Genomic DNA, 20,622 nt, shown 5'->3' on the forward strand with positions numbered 1-20,622 from the left:
TGGGACTGCTGTGTTTAGTAATCTCAGTAGCGCATTCTGTAAATGCGTCATGCTGTAGTGTGATAGGGTAGTTAGGTGTAAGTTCGATTCCCAGCCAAGTGTGTGTGTGTGTGTGTGTGTGTGTGTGTGTGTGTGTGTGTGTGTGTGTGTGCACATGCTCCCGTCCGCCTGGGGACTCCGGTTATGCTTTTAGATGCTTTGCACCACAGATATATCCTGCTGACGTCTTTGCCTTTGCGGATGTTGACACGCACCTAGAAGAATGCCTGTGGGTCTGCTGTGTTTAGTAATCTTGGTAGCGCATTCTGTAAATGCGTCATGCTGTAGTGTGTTAGTGTAGTTAGGTGTACGTTCGATTCCCAGCCCTGCCAAGTGTGTGTGTGTGTGTGTGTGTGTGTGTGTGTGTGTGTGTGTGTGCGCATGCTCCCGTCCACCTGGGGACTCAGGTTATGCTTTTAGATGCTTCACACCACAGATATATCCTGCTGACGTCTTTGCCTTTGCGGATGTCGACATGTACCTAGAAGGATGCCTGTGGGACTGCTGTGTTTAGTAATCTCGGTAGCACGTTCTGTAAATGCATCATGCTGTAGTGTGATAGGGTAGTTAGATGTAAGTTCGATTCCCAGCCCTGCCAAGTGTGTGTGTGTGTGTGTGTGTGTGTGTGTGTGTGTGTGTGTGTGTGTGTGTGTGTGTGTGCGCATGCTCCCATCCGCCTGGGGACTCAGGTTATGGTTTTAGACACTTCGCACCACAGATATATCCTGCTGACGTCTTTGCCTTTGTGGATTTTGACACGCACCTAGAAGAATGCCTGTGGGTCTGCTGTTTTTAGTAATCTTGGTAGCGCGTTCTGTAAATGTATCATGCTGTAGTGTGTTAGGGTAGTTAGGTGTACGTTCGATTCCCAGCCCTGCCAAGTGTGTGTGTGTGTGTGTGTGTGTGTGTGTGTGTGTGTGCGCATGCTCCCGTCCGCCTGGGGACTCAGGTTATGCTTTTAGACGCTTCACACCACAGATATATCCTGCTGACGTCTTTGCCTTTGCGGATGTCGACACGCACCTAGAAGGATGCATGTGGGACTACTGTGTTTAGTAATCTCGGTAGCACGTTCTGTAAATGCGTCATGCTGTAGTGTGATAGGGTAATTAGGTGTAAGTTCGATTCCCAGCCATGCCAAGTGTGTGTGTGTGTGTTTCCAGCTGCATGACAACAGTACATTGCTTTTACAGTATTCGCTCACCATAACATCTGTGCGGCGTCTTTGCCTTTGATGCCGCTGTCTACAGGCTAGACATATGCCTGTGTGATTTCCGTGATCTACTACTCACGGTTGCACGTTCTGTCACTGCGTAATGCTGTTGTGTGGTACAGTGGTTACGTTCATGTTCTGCTCACAACCCTGCCATGTGTGTGTGTGTGTGTGTGTGTGTGTGTGTGTCTGTGTGTGTATGTCTGTATCTATATATATATATATATATATATATATATATATATATATATATATATATATTTATATATATTTTCTGCCCATAACTCTGCTCTTGCATGGACAGCTGACTGTTTCATGTATCGCATATTTGCATAGCTTTCACATACCAATGGGGTGTGCTGCAAATCTCAACATTGTCCGTGCAACGTTTGTGTTACGGGCGGTGTTATACACCCTTACAGGCGTTTGCTGTATAGCTTGGCAGACATCTATCCTTGCTGTACTTTCACTCTACTCGTACACGCCGGAGGCTTCATGTATCATGGCCTAGCTTTGCTGTGTGTATGTCTTTTTGTGCTGTGTGCATGGCTGTGGGTATGTCCCACTATCATCATTTGTAAAGGTGACAGCCCTATAGGTACTTCATGTAGACTGCTGTGTCATTTGACATGTCAGCACATACCTGCGGACAGTACTGAATGTCCTACTGCAGCGCTTTTCATACCTTCTGTGTTACCTTGCAGTTGATAATGCTGTTTCCTCACACATGTATCAGTTTCTGATCATACCACTCCACCTAATAGAGCAAACATCTGGACAAAGCCTTAACTGATAGTGGGACACATCTACAAACGTAGATAGTTGACACAATAATAGGTTTTGCATTAGTATGACTTTTCTGACGGAATTGGTGTCTTAAACTCACATGTTTGTCATTATTTCATGACTTCAGTTCTCAGGAATTTGGCAGAATGGTACTGATTTTACGTGGAACACACCAAACATATGAGGCAGAACTCTGCACATTCTGCGTAATTCTGTACAGTTGCGGAGTATGTGTCTGATACAAGATATCAACTTTCTGACACCAATACACACAATGTATGGCGGCATCACAGGCCACACACCATTACATTTATATTGCAGGACACAACCACCCAGAGGGTTGTATTCCTCACACAGGCCAACAGCTGCTTATCCACACTAATTAGTTTATCATGTACCGTATGTGTACGCCGGTATTTGCGCTTTCCGTCAGTGGCAGAGCTTACATACGAGTATGGGGGACTGGACATTGTAAGGGTGACACTGCATGACACCCTGAGGGACACTTTGACCTTCCACATTGACTTTCACAGGGCATACATTGTCATTCACATTTGTCGGAGTACATGCGTTTGACTTGTACATGTTTTGTCATTTGTCCTGACATCTTTCTTCTCACCTGTCCACCTAGTATCACTAGTTCTGTACATGTATTTTGGACAGGTTACCTTCATACCCCTAACCTGTACACATTATGGGTAAACGCCCTGACGTTTGACCTTTGCTCTTGTTACATTTGTCATAGTAATGTGCCTTTCTGGTAAATTACTGGCAAGGCATTACGAACTGTGCGGTTAGATAATAGTGACTGACATTTCTATGTCATGATTAGTAACACTCATAACATTCATATTCCTGGCTACGCCAGTATTCTATCAACGTTCTGACTTGTCTGGGGTATATCTAATATAGTCACTATTTGTATTTCATGTACTATGCCTTAGTGCAGCTGTCTTATTCTGACAGTTTGCCAGGTATGGTTACCATCTTGGTCGTACGCATGTCCATCCATGATAATCGCCTACATGACACTGATATAGGGCCCTACATATTCCCACAATGGTTTACGCAATATCCAGTGGATGGTTTGCCCCATTATTGAGAATATAGGCGTGTGCTATACCCACATCACTCCCACGGGGCGGACCTAATAAATCTCTGCCAAACAACACCTAGGCCCATTTCTGCATACCCATGATTCCCATACCTGACACCCCTCCACAGTACCCATTACACATGTTTAATGTGAGTGGTACTAAAGTGTGGAGACACTTATATGCACTCCCCACTCTCCGGATATCAGTTCGTACGTCATACATTCTATTGACACATGTGTCATTACCCTTGCACCTGCTATTGTTGCATGTACAGCTATATCGTATTTGCTGAGGTCACTTATTTTGCATCAGTGATGGTTGACACTATGTATGGATCAATTTTTGGGGTCCTGCAATGGACACCTATATGCATGTTTAAAGTGTAGAACTTGCTGGACTGTCACTTTCTGGTCAATGGTTTGGAAAGCAGCGGTTTATTCACCTTTTGTGCATGTCTGTTTGTCTACCCATATTAGCTATGCCGTGGCCTATTTATGTACATATGTCATATCTATGGGGCATATGTTTGTTGTGTATACATATATACATGTACAGTCCTCATTTCATAATTTGCTTTGGTTTACGTCTGTGGATTATGTGTATACACATATATCTATATCCATACCATATCTTTCCACTGTACAGATTGTCGCAGAATGTACAGCTGGTTGCCTCTTTATCTTCGGTGTGTTTTTCATAACCTTGTGTCTATTTGGCAATGTAGTGGCATTTCATTAAAGACATACGTTGGGAAATACTGGCAAGCAGTTCAGGTTATGACTGCATACCCTTCAGAGAATCCATGCTACTAACACACCCGTTATTCTATCCACTTTCTATGTTTGTTCTGGCACATATCTGGGGTTTGTCCCTATTTGTACCGGTAGTTTGCATGCCTTTGTCCGGTTTCATACTTTACGGGGTTAACAGGTTTGAGCCATGTATATCTAACGTGGGGGAAACAGCATTCATTTACTATGCTGTGAGTGGATCACACACGCACAGGGGCACTTGCATTTACATGTTGTGGGTTACATCTGTTTAATAAATGTGTGCTTGCGCAGCCTTTCATACGTCTGACCGTAACACTTACCTATCTGTAGTCCGGTTTACGGACTGGTGTGAAACACACGGTTCACCTTTACGTATTTAAGTGTGTGTACAGCATGAACGCATTCATTACACTTTACAGGGATATCTGCAGTGGTAGTAGGTCAACCGGGACTGCATTCACGTTGGACGGATGCCGGAAACAGTATTCTGTTGCTGTTCTGCCTCATTGATATGCATAACCATAGTACTTAGCTACATCAACATATGCCTCACCGCTTCACTTACAACGCAGGCATCCATTCCCCTGCTGTGGGAAATGCGGTACTACATATTACACATTCCGTATTGCCTACTGCTGTGGACCCCAGCTGCATTGTTAATCACTCTGAGGATATGCAGAACACCAGGGCATATAGTCGTATCACATACATGTTTCTGATTGTCAGGGTGTTCATGTAGTGATCTGGGTATGGGCTTGTCCGCCTGGTGAACGGAACTTCCCTGGCCGAGTTCAAATGTCAGATGAAGCATGTGGACAGGGAGCATCTCCCTATTATGAACATTTTACCTGTATTTATAGACACATGTGTTTGGGCACCTGTCAGGAGCTTATTCTGTTGGCTGTACATATTATGGGTGGGGTTGTTATGGTCCATACTCCACGGTGAGTGGGGGGGGGTTCCCATTCACATTTGACTATTACCTGTATTCATTCATACGGGGATTATTTGCTTGGACATGTTGTGACTACAGGTATGCAGTTGTACATTACACAAATGTCATGGCTTGTTACTGTACATATGTACAGACCATACCTCTCGACCTCTTTGAGCAACAAATCTGCGCAAACCCTACATGATGGGGAGAGTAAGAGGGACACATTTTAACTAGTTTCCTTACAAGCTTATAACGTTGATAGAATACTATAGGTTTTGCATTGTCATGACCCTTCTGCGGGATGTGGAGTGCTATACTTAAAGCTCATTATTTCGTGACGTCAATCCACACCTATTTACCGGACAGACGCAGGTTGTCAGAGGCACACAACACTATGAGCCAACACTCTGGTCATTCTGCGAATATCTGGACAGTTGAGTGATATGGTACGAACCTCTGTAATACGCTGTTGTGTTCTGGCACAGCAGTAGCTCGGCATTAGGGACAGATGTCGGGATGTGCTGGCAGGCAGTTGAGTTTCAGACTTCATACTCCGGACATTAATGCCATTGTGCAAACTGTCATTCTATGATATATCTATGTTTATCCATCCACATGGATATATTCCTGCTTGCACCTGTTATACATTCTACGGATCTCACTCCTATGAGCTCTCCATACTCCTGCTCCTTTCTACCCTTCAGCTTAACCAGACTTAGCTGACACTCACTTGACTCCCAGTATGTCATTGTTGTACATTTCTGTATTACCACTACAAACTCTGGATTTGCACTGTCTTATTATGCACATGTTATGCATGTGTATTTCCCGACTGTATGCCTTTTACTCTTGTATTTTACCTTTAACATTATGTAGCCTTTATTTCCTTGTATTGCTTGTGGAGCTTTTCTACCCGGGCCTCCGCTGTTACTGGGCACTTCTTCGCCCAGTGGACTTCCCGGGTACTCAGACTGCACATACATGAATAACTTCTAACAGCTATTTTTGCATATTGTACCTGCTGTTGTACCTTTGTCTCACTTGTAGTCACGGCTCTGTCCAGATATCTAGCTCGCACAGGTTGTCAGGTATGGTCGGTCATGCTGGCACACACTAGGTATCCCTCACACTTCATCAGGGTTCTCCTGTTAATGTCGGGTGTCTTCCTCATCCTTCTGCCGTTTGCCACTATGCGAGTATGCGATATATTCTCCCGCATATTTGTGTGGGGACACGTGCGTCACGTGAAGGTGTTTTATCCTGGGTACTGGGTTATGCATGACCACTCAGGTCTGGATAGTGTCTTGGACCTGTACTTCACGTTCTGACTTGTGTCCAGATATGTACAGGATTGGACATCTTGTCGTCATACACATTCTACTATTTACACAGGTTACTTATCCCGTAAGGGATATTCCAGAAATTGGACCATTCCACACAGAAACAATATCACAATGTATTTTGGCTTTATGAACATGTGCAGGGTGTTTAACATGCAGGGAATACATGGTTTGCTATCCTGACACTGCCTAGGGTGACAATACCTACTACATATGCGTAGGGGTCGGTATGTGTAGCTGTCTGCAACGGACCAGTGGGCCACGTATGGGTGGATTTGGTGGACATTCTGTTACGGGGCTGGGTTGTGTGATGTGGAGGGTATGCTGGGTAGCCCATTATGCAACCAGGTGTGTTGCATTTGTTATGGCCAGTTCCATCAGGACCAACCTGTGGGTATGTGACGGTGACATATCTATACATTTTGATCGCACATTTACATGATACGTATGTTTGTGGGATTGTGTTCTACACTATGGCCTGTCTGCCTGTCTTGCAGCTGTTTCTCCATGTGTTTGCGTTTATGTCCACTTCACCCACTGCCCCCTCCTATACCTCTGGTTCACCTTTTCTGCATACGACACAGTATCGCATTTGCGGGTTTTACCATTACCCATCCACCCCTCACATGCAAATTACTCACATCCGATAGCTCACTACTTTTGTTGTTGGGTCATGACACGGCCAGAGTAGCACATTGACTGCCCTACAGGTGTCGGGTACCTTTATGGTTGTGTGGACTACCCTGCCATGTTTGCTTCCCACGTGCTATACCTCACACACATAGGTACATGCCCATACTTCACTTTCGTTACTTAGTTGGTATACCCGGGTACTACCCATTCGGCTGTATCACATACTAGTTTGGCTTCTACCGATGACTCCCAGGAATTGCAGACCTGTTGCGCTAATTGGGGGGATGGCACCTTTTCCGATGTCCATGCTATTCCTTCCACATATCCGACTGTTGTGGACAATGCCTCCCCACAGTCTACGGTACTGTTTCCACCTTTTTAGTTGGCCACGATGTAACATTTGCGGTGGACAAAACACATTTTCCATGCCAACACATACCCAAGGTCAGTTCGGCAGATAGAACTTACAACTCTTGCCTATATCTAAACTTTAGTCTTGTAGCATTTCAGTGGCTTATTCTTTTTGTTATGACATTTATGTCATATACGTGTGGAGAACAACTGTTTAATGCCACTATTACATGACATCTGAGGGATAATTATGTCCTATGATCTCTGCACATTTGCCATGTTTACATGCTTGTGTCAGGACACATCTGGCCGCAGCGGTACTGTTGCTCGCAAAGTGGGACAGGTGGTATTCTTAGTCGATGGTACGGGTCATACTGTTCCTTTCGGCCTACATGTGTCCTTATTGTTGTAGCTGTTTCTATGCTCCTGATTCATTTACATGTGTATTCTATTCCCTATCACATTTGTTATGTGGGATACAGACATACCTTTTGTATGTGACTATTACATCCCTTGTGGGATATGATTCGGACACACAGTCACTACATATATCTACATTTCTCCTCGTCTATTTTGTTATGGACACATCTGCACATCTCTGTGCCCTCCCTCACATTATGGGTCAGCTGGTGGCTCTCTCCATTGGGCTGGACGTACCTCCTGGCGGCGCCCTAGCATATGATATGTTTCACTTCCACATGGTATAACTATAAACACTACATTGGACCACGGGCACGCGGTTTTTCTGTCATTTGTTCAAGGGTAGGGACCTGTTATTCCCTATTTTGCATTTGTGTTTGCTTCTTCATTTTCTGTTCGCAGGGACTATCTTGCATGCTTTGTATACATTTCAGTCTCCACAGACACTGATAGGTGTGAGTATTACTGCAGGCGGACTATACTATTCAGCAGTTTAGGTTGCTCATCGACAACCGACATTGACACGCCTCCCTCCGCAACTTCGGTATGCCCCATGCACTCGCGCACGTTTCCTATGCACGTGGCTGTGGCAGCTGCACGCCTTCATTAATATGCATATGGCGCTACTACTCCATATATACGCCGCACGGCCGGTGCAAGCCTTACACCGGCCTTGCGCCGAGCTTCATGAATACGGGGGAACCTTTTTCTTTTTTATAAATATTTTGTATTGTGATTGTTACTTAATATTTGTGTATTGCCACTTTATCGTTACTTATGCTTGCTGGGGCTTTTCCCCTCGGATCTCCACTGAAAATGGATTTGATTTCAAACTCATTTGGACTAACCCAGGTAACAAATGTGAAATAAAATAAAATAAATAAATAAATAAATAAACTTTTCAGTTTTCTGCTAACAAGTGCTAGCATATGCTCTAGACTTTTCATTATATGCCAGACTTACTGACCTATGATATTTAAGCACCTAGAAATTTAGGTCTACTCTGTTACATATCCTATAATATATTCCTTAAAGCATCAGATGGGATAATGTGAGAACAAACTATATTTCAGTTATATGGAAAGTCACGTCCAAAACAAACAAAAAAAATTAAAAAAGAAGAGAACCAGAACAATTGATATGCTTTGCTGCTTTAAACTGTCCCATAACAGCACAACTTGGTAGGTTTTATGTGAATTGTATTCTTGTAGTTACAGCATACATATCCATCATTATCTTAGTTCAAAAGATTACATAACTCTAGAATGTTTCTGGACTACTAAGTTTACAATGCATAGTCTGTTTTTAGGTGTGACACTTATTAAACCATCATCTATGCTCCCTTGCATTGTACAGTAACTAATTACAAATCATCTTAACTTGTATAACTTGGTAAATAGCAGTTTCATTTTAACTTCATCATCAAAAAGGAGAGAAATTATTTATTAGAGACTAAACAAAATGCTACAGACCAAGTCAATTCTAGGATTTCACTTTAAAAGAATTCTCAGAAATGATAGAAACAGTCATCACACTAAAATATTGCAGAAGGAATAGACATTTATAAGTCATGATAAAGTAAGTATAATAAGCTATGCACAGTCAAGCAGTAATCCATGTAGGGTATTACATGGGGGGAGGGCTGTTGGGATTGCGGTAATAAAAGGCCAGGAGCAGTAAGTACAGTAACAGTAGACTAGTACCCTTAAGGTTCTGCCCCAGGCATTACCCAGCCCTAACATGTCTAGAAATTCAGATATTTTTTCTCAAGAAAAGAATCGTGCTGATTGTGAAAATGCTCTTACTTACTGAAAGCTAAACTTTTCCAAATGAGTCATGTTACTTTGCAGCCAAATAAGCTAAGATGTAAAGAATGCAGTTTCTGTTTTTCACTCTTTCATTCTTTGATGGCATTTATTTCATTGAAATAGCTGTGTGAAATTTCAGGATGAGTTTTGATTATTTCAAGTTAAGAATTCAAGTTAAGGCTGTTATACCCAAAACTACACATTCCAAAAGCACTTTTCAAATTTAGCCACATTGTCTTTATACTTCGGCTAAGAGGCAACATTGAGCCCAGTCCAGAACCACTTAACAATAATATCTCAACTCAAACCAATAAACAGCATAATATTACCTGCTCCCTCTATTAACACCCACAGTATTAAGAACAAAATTGACCAAATCAATGCCATTACCATACAACATCATCTTGGCATTATAGCTATTAAAGAGATGTGTCTGAAACCTGACACCCCTTGTCTTCACCACCTCATACCAAACTATTCATACCTACAAGAACACAGACTAGACAAAAAACCTATGGGAGGAGCATTCATTCAATTCAAAGATAATCTTAACCATAAAATTGTTGCAGAAGCTAACAACAACTCAGAATTGGATCCTAGCTGGATCCTTTTAAAATTTCCAACAAACAACCAAAACCTTTTGTTATAGCCAGTCCATTTCTATCTCCACCAGCCTCACTACCTAAAGTCATTAATCTTAAAAAAAACACCGTGTCACCCTTGATTGGTCTCACTTATTTGCCATAAAAGACTCCAGTGTAGCAGCTAACAACCTTAACAATACCCTACTGCACTTACAAAATAAATTATTTCCCTTAGTACAAAGGCTAATTTGACTTCATAAAAGTGACTGGGTATCTAATGAACTCAAGCACCTTGTCAAATTTTATAATGAAGTATGGCACAATTGGAAATGCAATCACTCCACCGATTCCCAAGCCAAACATACCTCACTGTGCAACTGAGCCAAGCAATCCATCCCCAGACACAAAAGCAACCACTAGTAAACAAACAAATCTCACTTTCAGCCAAACCTAAAAGATTCTGCAGAGGAATCAGCCTATTGACTGGTCAACAAATGCAACACATCAACAATCCCTGAACCTCTCTAACACTAACACATAAAACTGTCTTGCACTGACCTCCTCAATCAGTTCAGCAACCTGTTACACATCAACAACACACACCTACCACCCCCACAAAACTGCCCTCTTTCCCCTTTACTTTCTACTATTCCACTTCAAAAAGATTAGAATCAAGCAGACTAAAACACAATTGGACCAAATAAAAAATAGCTACTCCCCTAGGCTCAGAGAACTTAGCCCGTTGGGTTCATTCACATTTGTAAGGACTTCATCTCCCACCTTCTCACTCACATATACAACATCAGATTAACGAATAAGATTATGCCTCAGATATGAAAACAACAATTGTCACTCCTATTCCAAAACCACAAAAGCCAACTACTGCTTCGCAATTTTGTCGTATCTTAATGCTTCAAATTTTAATTAAAATGCTAGAAAAAATATGTACACAACCAAATCTCTGCTTTTTACATCAATACCATCTTCTATCCAGGAAGCAACATGGATTCTGGTCTGGGTGCAGCACCATAACAGCTCTCTACTCCCTCACAGATGGCCTCCTATCCAGTATGGACAAAGGCTACCTGACAGGAGCTGTCTTTATTGACCTCACAAGACCCTTTGATCTAATTGACCATAACTTACTACAAAATTAACTGAAATAGGCATTAGTGATGATGCAAAACCTTAGTTTGTAGACTTCCTGACTAATAGATCTTTCAAGGTGTAAGTAGGCACCACCACTTCTGAAATAGCTCCTCTTATGAAAGGAGTTTTCCAGGTTTCCACTTTGGCCCCATCGCTATTTCCACATCTATCAACAAACTTCCATCTGATCATCCTCAGATACCTCTATTTCTTTATGCAGATGACACAGTTATCTACAGGTTAGATAAACCCCACTTTTTATACAAATTCAACTCCAAAATGACTTCTAAATCCTCAACCACTGGCTAATAGGCCAGAAAGTTATACTCAATCACTCAAAAACAAAAGTAATGCTACTTGGAACCAACCAAAAACAACCAGGTATCCAACTTCCTTAATAGAAACTACCACATCCTTCAAATACTTTGGCATTTGTCTAGATAAATCTCTTAACTTTCAGCTACACATTCAAAACACACACAACAGCATCAACACTCTACTCTTCTGAGTGAACAAACTATCATTGATTCTGTCCAAACCAGCCAAAGTTGCAATTGGTAAAGGAATGTTCTTATTTCAGTTTGAATATGGAATACCCATTATAGTTGCAACCTTAAAGAAAAATGGCACCACCTTACAAACTATCTCCAATAACATTTGCTGGTTCATTATTAACTCCCCCAATAAAGAACAGAACTTCCTAACTCTTGCCAAAGCTAAATGGCTTTCAGTACATTTGAGAGCCAACCTCCTACTAGGATCACTAATTCACAAAGAACTTTCTCCTGAGACATCATTCCATCTCACTCATAAAAATTTCACCAAAACCCACCACATATAATCTCAGCAGTGTCTCTCAATCTCAACCCATCCTACTCACTCCAAAAAGTAAACTTTATATACATGACTATCCATTCTCCATTCTAGCAACTAAACTAAGGGACTCCATTCCTCTTTCTATCCGAGATGTGCAAAAGTACACTGACTTCAGATAACAGCTCAAGGAGCACTTCTTCACACAAGCAAAGTACAGCTGCACTTGCTCCGGTCACTTACATGAACCCTGCAGCTCTCTCACACACACCCCTTTTATCTCTATTTCATCTTTCTTTATCTCATCTTGTCCTCCCCTTACTTACTGCCTCTCATTTGCCCTCCTACCCCTTCTCTTTGCATCTCTGTCACACTTCTTATTTCTACTGCTCTTCCCTCTACATGCCTCTATGTCCTTTTGTCTGTCTTCACCCCATGGTATCCTTTCTTCCACCTATTCTCACATGTCTCTTTTAACATTTTCATACCTCTCTACATAATGATATGCTGCTAGCCCTGTAGCATAAGCCATCTAAGTCATTATAGTTACATCTTATTCATAGTGCTCTGCTAAGCATAATTCCATTTTTCCATCCATGGTTTGAACATTAACTGCTTCTTGAACTAAATGTTGCAGTATATTCTTGCATCTGTAAATGTGCATGTGTGTGTGTGTGTGTGTGTGTGTGTGTGTGTGTGTGTGTGTGTGTGTGTGTGTGTGTGTGTGTGTATACAGTACATATATGTGTGTGTGTGTATACAGTACATATATATATATATATATATATATATATATATATATATGTGTGTGTGTGTGTGTGTGTGTGTGTGTGTCTGTGTGTGTGTGTGTGTGTGTGTGTGTGTGTGTGTGTACAGTACATATATATATATATGTGTGTGTGTGTGTGTGTGTTTGTATACAGTACATATATATATATATGTGTGTGTGTGTGTGTGTGTGTGTGTGTGTGTGTGTGTGTGTCTGCATGTGTGTGTGTGTGTGTATATATTGTTTGTTTTTCAGCATGTCCTTGTATCTGTAAATATGTTTTGCTCCTTTCTTATGTGATCCTATTTTCCCAGGCTGTGCCTGCAAATGGTCCATTGAGATCAGTGCACTACCCTGGTAAACAAATAAGTAAATAAATAAATGAATTAATTCATTGAAAGACATTCATGATAGTATCCCATCAGACAAGATCATGACTGATCTGGTGTTCTTAAGCCATGAGTCACTGAAAATATTGAAGCAGAATCACATCCATTAAAAGGAATAATGCTAAACAGGGTTAAGGTAGTGCTACATTTGGATCATTCAAACAGGAGTGCTAAGAAACAAATAAGATACATTGTAAGAAAGAGAACGCAGCATGCCACAAAAGGGAGTTAATCTGCAGTAGTAGTAATGTAGTGCTGTTTTAGCAAATGTGTAGTTTTTTTCATTGGTTACTTTAGTGGCAGGGCCAGTGTTACGCATAGGCCAAGTAGGCAGCTGCTTAGGGTACTGTTCTTACAAGGCCATACTTCCTGGCTTATTTATTTTTAGAGCAATGAAAGATGTACTTTTGTTGCTCTTAAAAATAAATTAATAAAATGTCATACCCTAATACTACAAAGTGCACCCACCCAGCAGTGTGATGGGCACCCTGGGGGAAAGGTGCTTCACTTGACTTGACCATTCAAGTCAAAGTCACATCAGAGTTGTGTTGCAAGGTTTCCGTGACCTCGCAACATTCAAATGGTATGTGCAAAGCTGTTGTGCTGACTAAAAGGAAGTGAAAGCTAGCATCAATATAATGCATTTTGTTATTTACTTAGAATCATATAACATTTGTTCTGATTTAGTCTAATGCTTGGCTGATCAGTGAGACAGGATGGGAAGCCTATTTAGCTGAATTCAGGAGCAGAATGGAGATAGGCAGAAATAGTGAGGTAAGTATTATTATTTTTTTTTTTATGATGCTGGCAGACTGAAAAATTGTGGGTTTTCTCAAGATATACAAGCGTACATTTATTTTCAAATAACTATCAACTGCTGTATGCCTTACTGTCCTTTGCTTTGTATAAATTTACATTTGCTTTACACTTGACTTCAGTCTTTAAGATACCAGTTTACCTATCCATATTTAATGTTTTGTTTGGAATTATAATGTGGTAGTGACCAACCAGATATTTTCAGACAATGTTTATGGTTGTGTGATTTTTGTGGAACAACTTGGAATACTGTAATGTTTAGCGACTTGTCTGTTTGGGCTACTAGCAAAGGGGAAGCTTATTACATGGTCTGGCATCAGACCTCCTGGCTATAACTGCTGGGTGGAGCAATAACTACTATCTGGCTTTGCAGGATTAGTGTGCATTTGTGAGAAGTAAGATAAACTACTTAATTTGACACTTGATACACACAGACGAGTAGGTTTAATTGCTGGGGGCTGTCTGCAGAAGTAAATGACTGTCTGATGTTGCTTGTTACTATGGTTTTGCTGGACTAGTGTGATTTATGTGAAGTAACAGAATATCTTAAGTTGTTGAAACTGTTTGAAACAAATGTAAAATGCATTCTAACTGCAGGATGGTTATCCTCTTTTATCACAATACAACATCTGAATTGTACATAGACATGTTGGTGGTTGTCTGAATGAAAGTAACTGATCCTCTTGTTATTTACTCTGTTTATAGTAATTTCTGAAAGGGACCACAATGCATCACAGAATACTCAAAGTGTCATTGCTTCTAGGCGGCAGGTGGCCCCCACACACTACAGTTGTATAAGTCACACACCATGGTTGTATAAGTCACACACCAAGGCTGTATAAGTAGATTTTGACATGGACTTAGTTGTGACCTCTGACCTGAATCATGCCTAGTCTAATCAGCCCTGCTCAGAGGCATACACAGAAGGTCATTGTAGCTTGTGTGGTTATCTGTGGATGATGTCATTATTTCTTTAACATTGCTTCCATACCTCAGAGGTCACTATCTTGATTTGGGTGGGGTGTTGGGTGGAGGACAGTGTTCAGAGGGGCACACAGACAGTCACTGAGTTTGTACAGAAGCAGTATACTGCCTCATAATAAGTTGGTAACATTACTGCAACTATGTTTTTTTTCCATTTTCCTCTCAATCAAACATCAGATGCATATACAGGTAGCTACCTTTTGGGGGTGGATAAAGTAGCATTCTGGTTCTATATGCCTCTCATCTACTATGTTCTTTTTATTTTGTCAGTTTTCTCCAAGTCTGGAGGCTGCAAGGCCCCCAGAACTAATAATGACTTGAACATAAGATGACTGTGTTTTGCATGACAGCAGTGACTTGAAACGTGATTGTTGTAATTTTTCTCTTACTTTTTATCCCAGTTTAACACCAGACAGGATACACAGAAAATTACTATCTTTTTAAAGTGGCAAAGGGAGGCAGGTACTATTTCCATGTATGATTTATTTATAGTTGCAAGCATTTGTCTTCTACACTATTCAGCACTGTTGTTGGTAAACTCTGAACACTAAACCTTGGATATAACTCATTTCTTCCTTGAAATTAAAAAGAAAAAAATATTGAATTTCTTTCCTTGTGCATGTTTTTTCTTCAGGCCATCATTTAATCAAAAGGATAGTAACAAGCTTATAACTTAGCTTATAACCTTATGGCTTCTGGTGCCTATTGATCCACAGACCCCCAGCTTCATTTAATTATCATGATGTAGTCTTGGTCATTTAGTGTGTGTTGAAAGGCTTCAGGGAAAACTAAAGTTAAACAGCAAGACTGAATTTCGTCTTCTTTAAGCATGATTTTTGTTCAGGCCATCAGTGTATGAAAATGTTGCTTAAATAAAACTGTAAAATGCATTTCAGAGCATTAGAACCCTCATGGCTTCATACAGTTATTTCCACCACAGTTATTACAGTGTACTCTTAGTCATTTAGGGTATGTTGAATGGATTCAGGGAAAAATAAAAGTTGAGCAAAACTCAATTTCTCCCCTTAGTCATGATTTTTGTTCAGACCATTATTGCATGAAAAAGTTGTTTTAAAAAAATGTTAAATGCCCCTCAGAGTATTAACCCCACAGCTTCTGGGGGCCTTACAGCCTCCAGACCCATGGCTTAATGCTGTTATTTCCACCCCAGTTATTACAGTGTAGTCTTGGTCAGTTAGGATGTGTTACAAGGATTCATGGTAATACAAAATTAGAAAAGAACAGACTCAACTTCCTTTAATTTTGAGTTTTGTTCAGGCCATCACTGGACTTAAAGCTTGTTAAAAAAATATCAGAAAAGCAACTAGAAAACCCCTATTCAGCTTAAAGCATTTCTTCACTACAAAGTTATCAGAGAGCAGTCTTGCCTATATAAAATGGAATGAATGAATGAAGTAATGAATGAATAAATGCAGGGAAAACTGAATAAGAAGACAAGCGGAGAATAGGGAAGAAAAAAATAATATGGATGTTATAGGTAGGCTGCGATGGAGAGGCACTGGGTGGCTTGCCTGTGTTTGTGTGGGGAGAAGCATGTGCAGTGGGGGGGACATAGAGCTCTTTCACCTAGGGTGCCAGTTGACCTAAGGCCAGCCCTGTTCAGTGGACCTGTATTTATTCAGTTTAATAAACCAGTGCTTCTGTTTACTGCATGCTAAGCAACTCTCCATTTACTTCCTGATTCATCTATAGAATACAGTGCAGTCAATCAGTCAGTCACTCAGCCAGACGATAAACAGTGTTAAGTGCTTGTCAGCTTTCAGAGCTGGTAAAACACTTCACTCTCCTATGGTTTCTCTTTCCATTCTTTTTTGCCATTTTTTTTAATCCAGACTGTATGTGAGTGATGCATCCATAGTTTTCTCTTTGAAAGTCATCAATCAATCCATTGGTAGTTAATGGTTTATTAATTTTTACATCTGTTTTATTACACTGGTGCCAGGCATTGTTCATCTTATTACATACCTTATCCTATTCCATCTCACTTTTGTTATCTTTTACTTGAATATAGCTACTTATTTTTTTATTTATTGTATGACTGAGTGACTGTACAGCATTTTGAGTACTTTGTAATAAAATTTGCTGCAGACTACAAACATTTGCCACCCCACTGCAGAACTGCCCCCCCCTTTAATACATAAGAAAATCAGGCTAGATGACATGGAATCTGGAAGTAATTGGACAGTTGCTCAGCAAACATTAAACAGTAGTACCGGTTTATTAAACTTAATAATTATTTGTCCACTAAAGTAAAAACTACACACTTTAGAATAAATAAACCCAATTTACAAGCTGAGAGGACACTTTTAACAAAAAGAAGTTGTAAAAAATTTGCACTTCATCTTTAAAGACAGGACATCTGCATTATATTCTTTCAGGCTTTTCTCACATCATCATTGCGGTAAACTGATAAGGTGAATTTGGCATGTCAGGTGAAACTTTGAAACATGCTGTATTGAGGCTATTTATTTTTAGAAACTGTTGTTAAGTCTTTCATTCTAGGTGGAGCATGAACACAGTGGGCAATACCTTATCTATTGACAAGTGGTATATACTGGTTATCTCTTGAAAATGACCAAGGGTTGTAAAGTGAGTAATATAGATTGGTGCCTATTGAAAAAAGTACACTGAGACACTACCACTTCAGTCCATTACCTGTCTTTTCTGCAGCTGTAGTAGACATTACGGTACACCACTGAATCAATTCATTCTATTCACCATTGCAAGGACCATGACCATTTAAGTTTGTCTTTTTCATTCCACTCATTTTTTGACTCTCCAGGAATATACATCTTTAAAGCCACCTTATGGCTAAGAGTTAACCTTCCTAAAAACCATCTGCAAAGAAAGCAGAACCGCTGCTGTGGGATGTTGTTCTAGATGATGTCATGCTAATAGACTATGTAACCCCACTTTACCTAATCTGCATTATGGTACAAGTTGTTTAAGCAATCTGAGATAGTAGTTTCATCTGCTAACAGGTTGGGCATAATTAGTCTTGATCAAGACTATAGAATTTGCTAAAAAATGAGGACTAGAGCTACGAGACCCTAGGGTGTGACCAAGTATATGACATGCTAAACAAAGCCACTAATGTCAAAAATGTGTTTAAATAATTTCTAAACAATGTAGAACTATGCAAAATCCACACCCTTTAAATACACAAGCACATCCATTAATAACAGCCACATTATCACATCAAACAACTCCCATTGCAAACATCCATATTACTACTTCATGGTCCAACATAACCTGCTATATCAATGAAGCAACTGTAAAACTTATAAAAAGACATCATCCAACATCTAATGCAGCCACATTAACACTTAACACATGAAACCTTGCTCAGTCACGATACAGCTATATGTAAATACTGTTGCAGAAAGTATGTTTTGCGCTGGGGGACCAGACCTCCTCCATCCCCATCTCCCCTTGTAATTTATAGACATTAACTCCATGATTGCAGAATTGTGGAAAAAAGGCATATTCCCTCTCCTTTCAATACAATTATTTTACATCTAGCCATACAGAATTTTTCCATCATTTCAGTAATAGATTTCTCATGCCACAGTGATACTCCCTATGAGCACCTAGGTAAAACAAAACCCAACAAAAGTGTGCAAACCACAACACTGAGCACATTTATTTGACATGCTTTCTTTTAGACTCATTAATCACTTGAAACATTTACTTCTTCTTCTCTTTTGGCTGTTCCAGTTAGGGGTCACCACAGTGCCTCATCTGTTTCCATTTCTTCCTGTCCTTTGCATATTGCTGTGTCACACCAACCACCTGCATGTCCTCTCTCACCACATCCATAAACCTTATCTTAGGCCTTCCTCTTTTCTTCTTACCTGGCAGCTCCATCCTTAGCATCCTTTTCCCAATATACCCAGAATCCCTCCTCAGCACATGTCCAAACCATGCAATCTCGCCTCTCTGACTTTGTCTCCAAACTGTCCAACCTGAGCTGACCCTCTAATATACTGATTCCTAATCCTGTCCATCCTTGTCACATCCAGTGTAATTCTTAACACCTTCAACTCTGCCACTTTCAGCTCTGACTCCTGCCTTTTTGTCAATACCACCGTCTCCAACCCATACAACATAGCTGGTCCCACTACCTTCTTGTAGACCTTCTCTTTCACTCTTACCGGTACCCATCTGTCACAAATCACTCCTGACACTCTTCTCCACCCATTCCACCCTGCCTGTACTCTCTTCTTCACCTCTCTTCCACACTCACCATTACTCTGAACTGTTGATCCCAAGTACTTAAACTCATCCACCTGCACCAGCTCTACTCCCTGCATCCTCACCATTCCTCAATCCTCCCTCTCATTTACACACATATATTCTGTTTTAGTCCTGCTGACCTTCATTCTTCTTCTCTCTAGAGCATATCTCCACCTCTCCAGGGTCTCATCAACCTGGTCCCTACTCTCACTACAGATCACAATGTCATCTGCAAATATCATAGTCCATGGCACCTCCTGTCTGATCTCGTCTGTCAACCTGTCCATCATCAATGCAAATAAGAAAGGGCTCAGAGGTGATCCTTGATGTAATCCCACCCCCCACCTTAAATGCATCTGTCACTCCCACTGCAGACCTCACCACTGTCACACTACCCTTGTATATATGTTATACCACTCTTACATACTTCTCTGCCACTCCTGACTTCCTCATACAATACCACAACTCCTCTCTAGGCACCCTATCATATGCTTTCTCCAAGTCCACAAAGACACATTGCAACACCTTCTGACCTTCTCTATATTTCTCCATCAACACTCTCAGAGCAAACATTGCATCTGTAGTGCTCCTTCCCGGCATGAAACCATACTGCTGATCACTAATCATCACCTCCCTTCTTAACCTAGCTTCTACCACTCTTTCCCACAACTTCAAGCTGTGACTGATCAGTTTTATCCCTCTGTAGTTAGAAATTAGAACACAGCTTAGTGGTAGAACGGTACAATAAAGGCTGATACAATTAGCGCTTTCTTTCACTTTATTTAAAAACGTGAACTTCTTCAGAAACAAGAACATGTGCCCTCCCCAGCACAAGTCTTATAAACCCTTTAGAACAGGATGTGATGTCATGAAGTTCTCCTTAATTGCCAAGTATATACACACAAAATAGTACAATGTGTTGTAAATATATATAAATATATATACAAAAAACATCTTAGTGTTTAAAAGTATTATTGATGAACCCCAATTGTAAAAGACTTTGATACCAATAAAGTTCACGTCATTTGTGGACTTTATTGGTATCAAAGTCTTTTACAATTGGGAATATGCACTTTTAAATAAGTCAGTCTATCTAGTTATGATATGCGTTTTTAAGTTTATATTTTCAACAATTGAAAATATTCTGTATTGAATAATGTCATCCAAACTATACTGAGTATTCATAACATCAGAATACATTAGATATGATAGTATGGGGTTCATCAATAATACTTTTAAACACTAAGATGTTTTTTGTATATATATATTTACAACACATTGTACTATTTTGTGCGTATATACTTGGCAATTAAGGAGAACTTCATGACATCACATCCTGTTCTAAATGGTTTATAAGACTTGTGCTGGGGAGGGCACATGTTCTTGTTTCTGAAGAAGTTCACGTTTTTAAATAAAGTGAAAGAAAGCGCTAATTGTATCAGCCTTTATTGTACCGTTCTACCA

This window comes from Protopterus annectens, chromosome 4.part0 (assembly GCF_019279795.1).
Source record: "Protopterus annectens isolate FY-2018-M chromosome 4.part0, PAN1.0, whole genome shotgun sequence".
In the NCBI taxonomy this organism is placed as follows: domain Eukaryota; kingdom Metazoa; phylum Chordata; order Ceratodontiformes; family Protopteridae; genus Protopterus; species Protopterus annectens.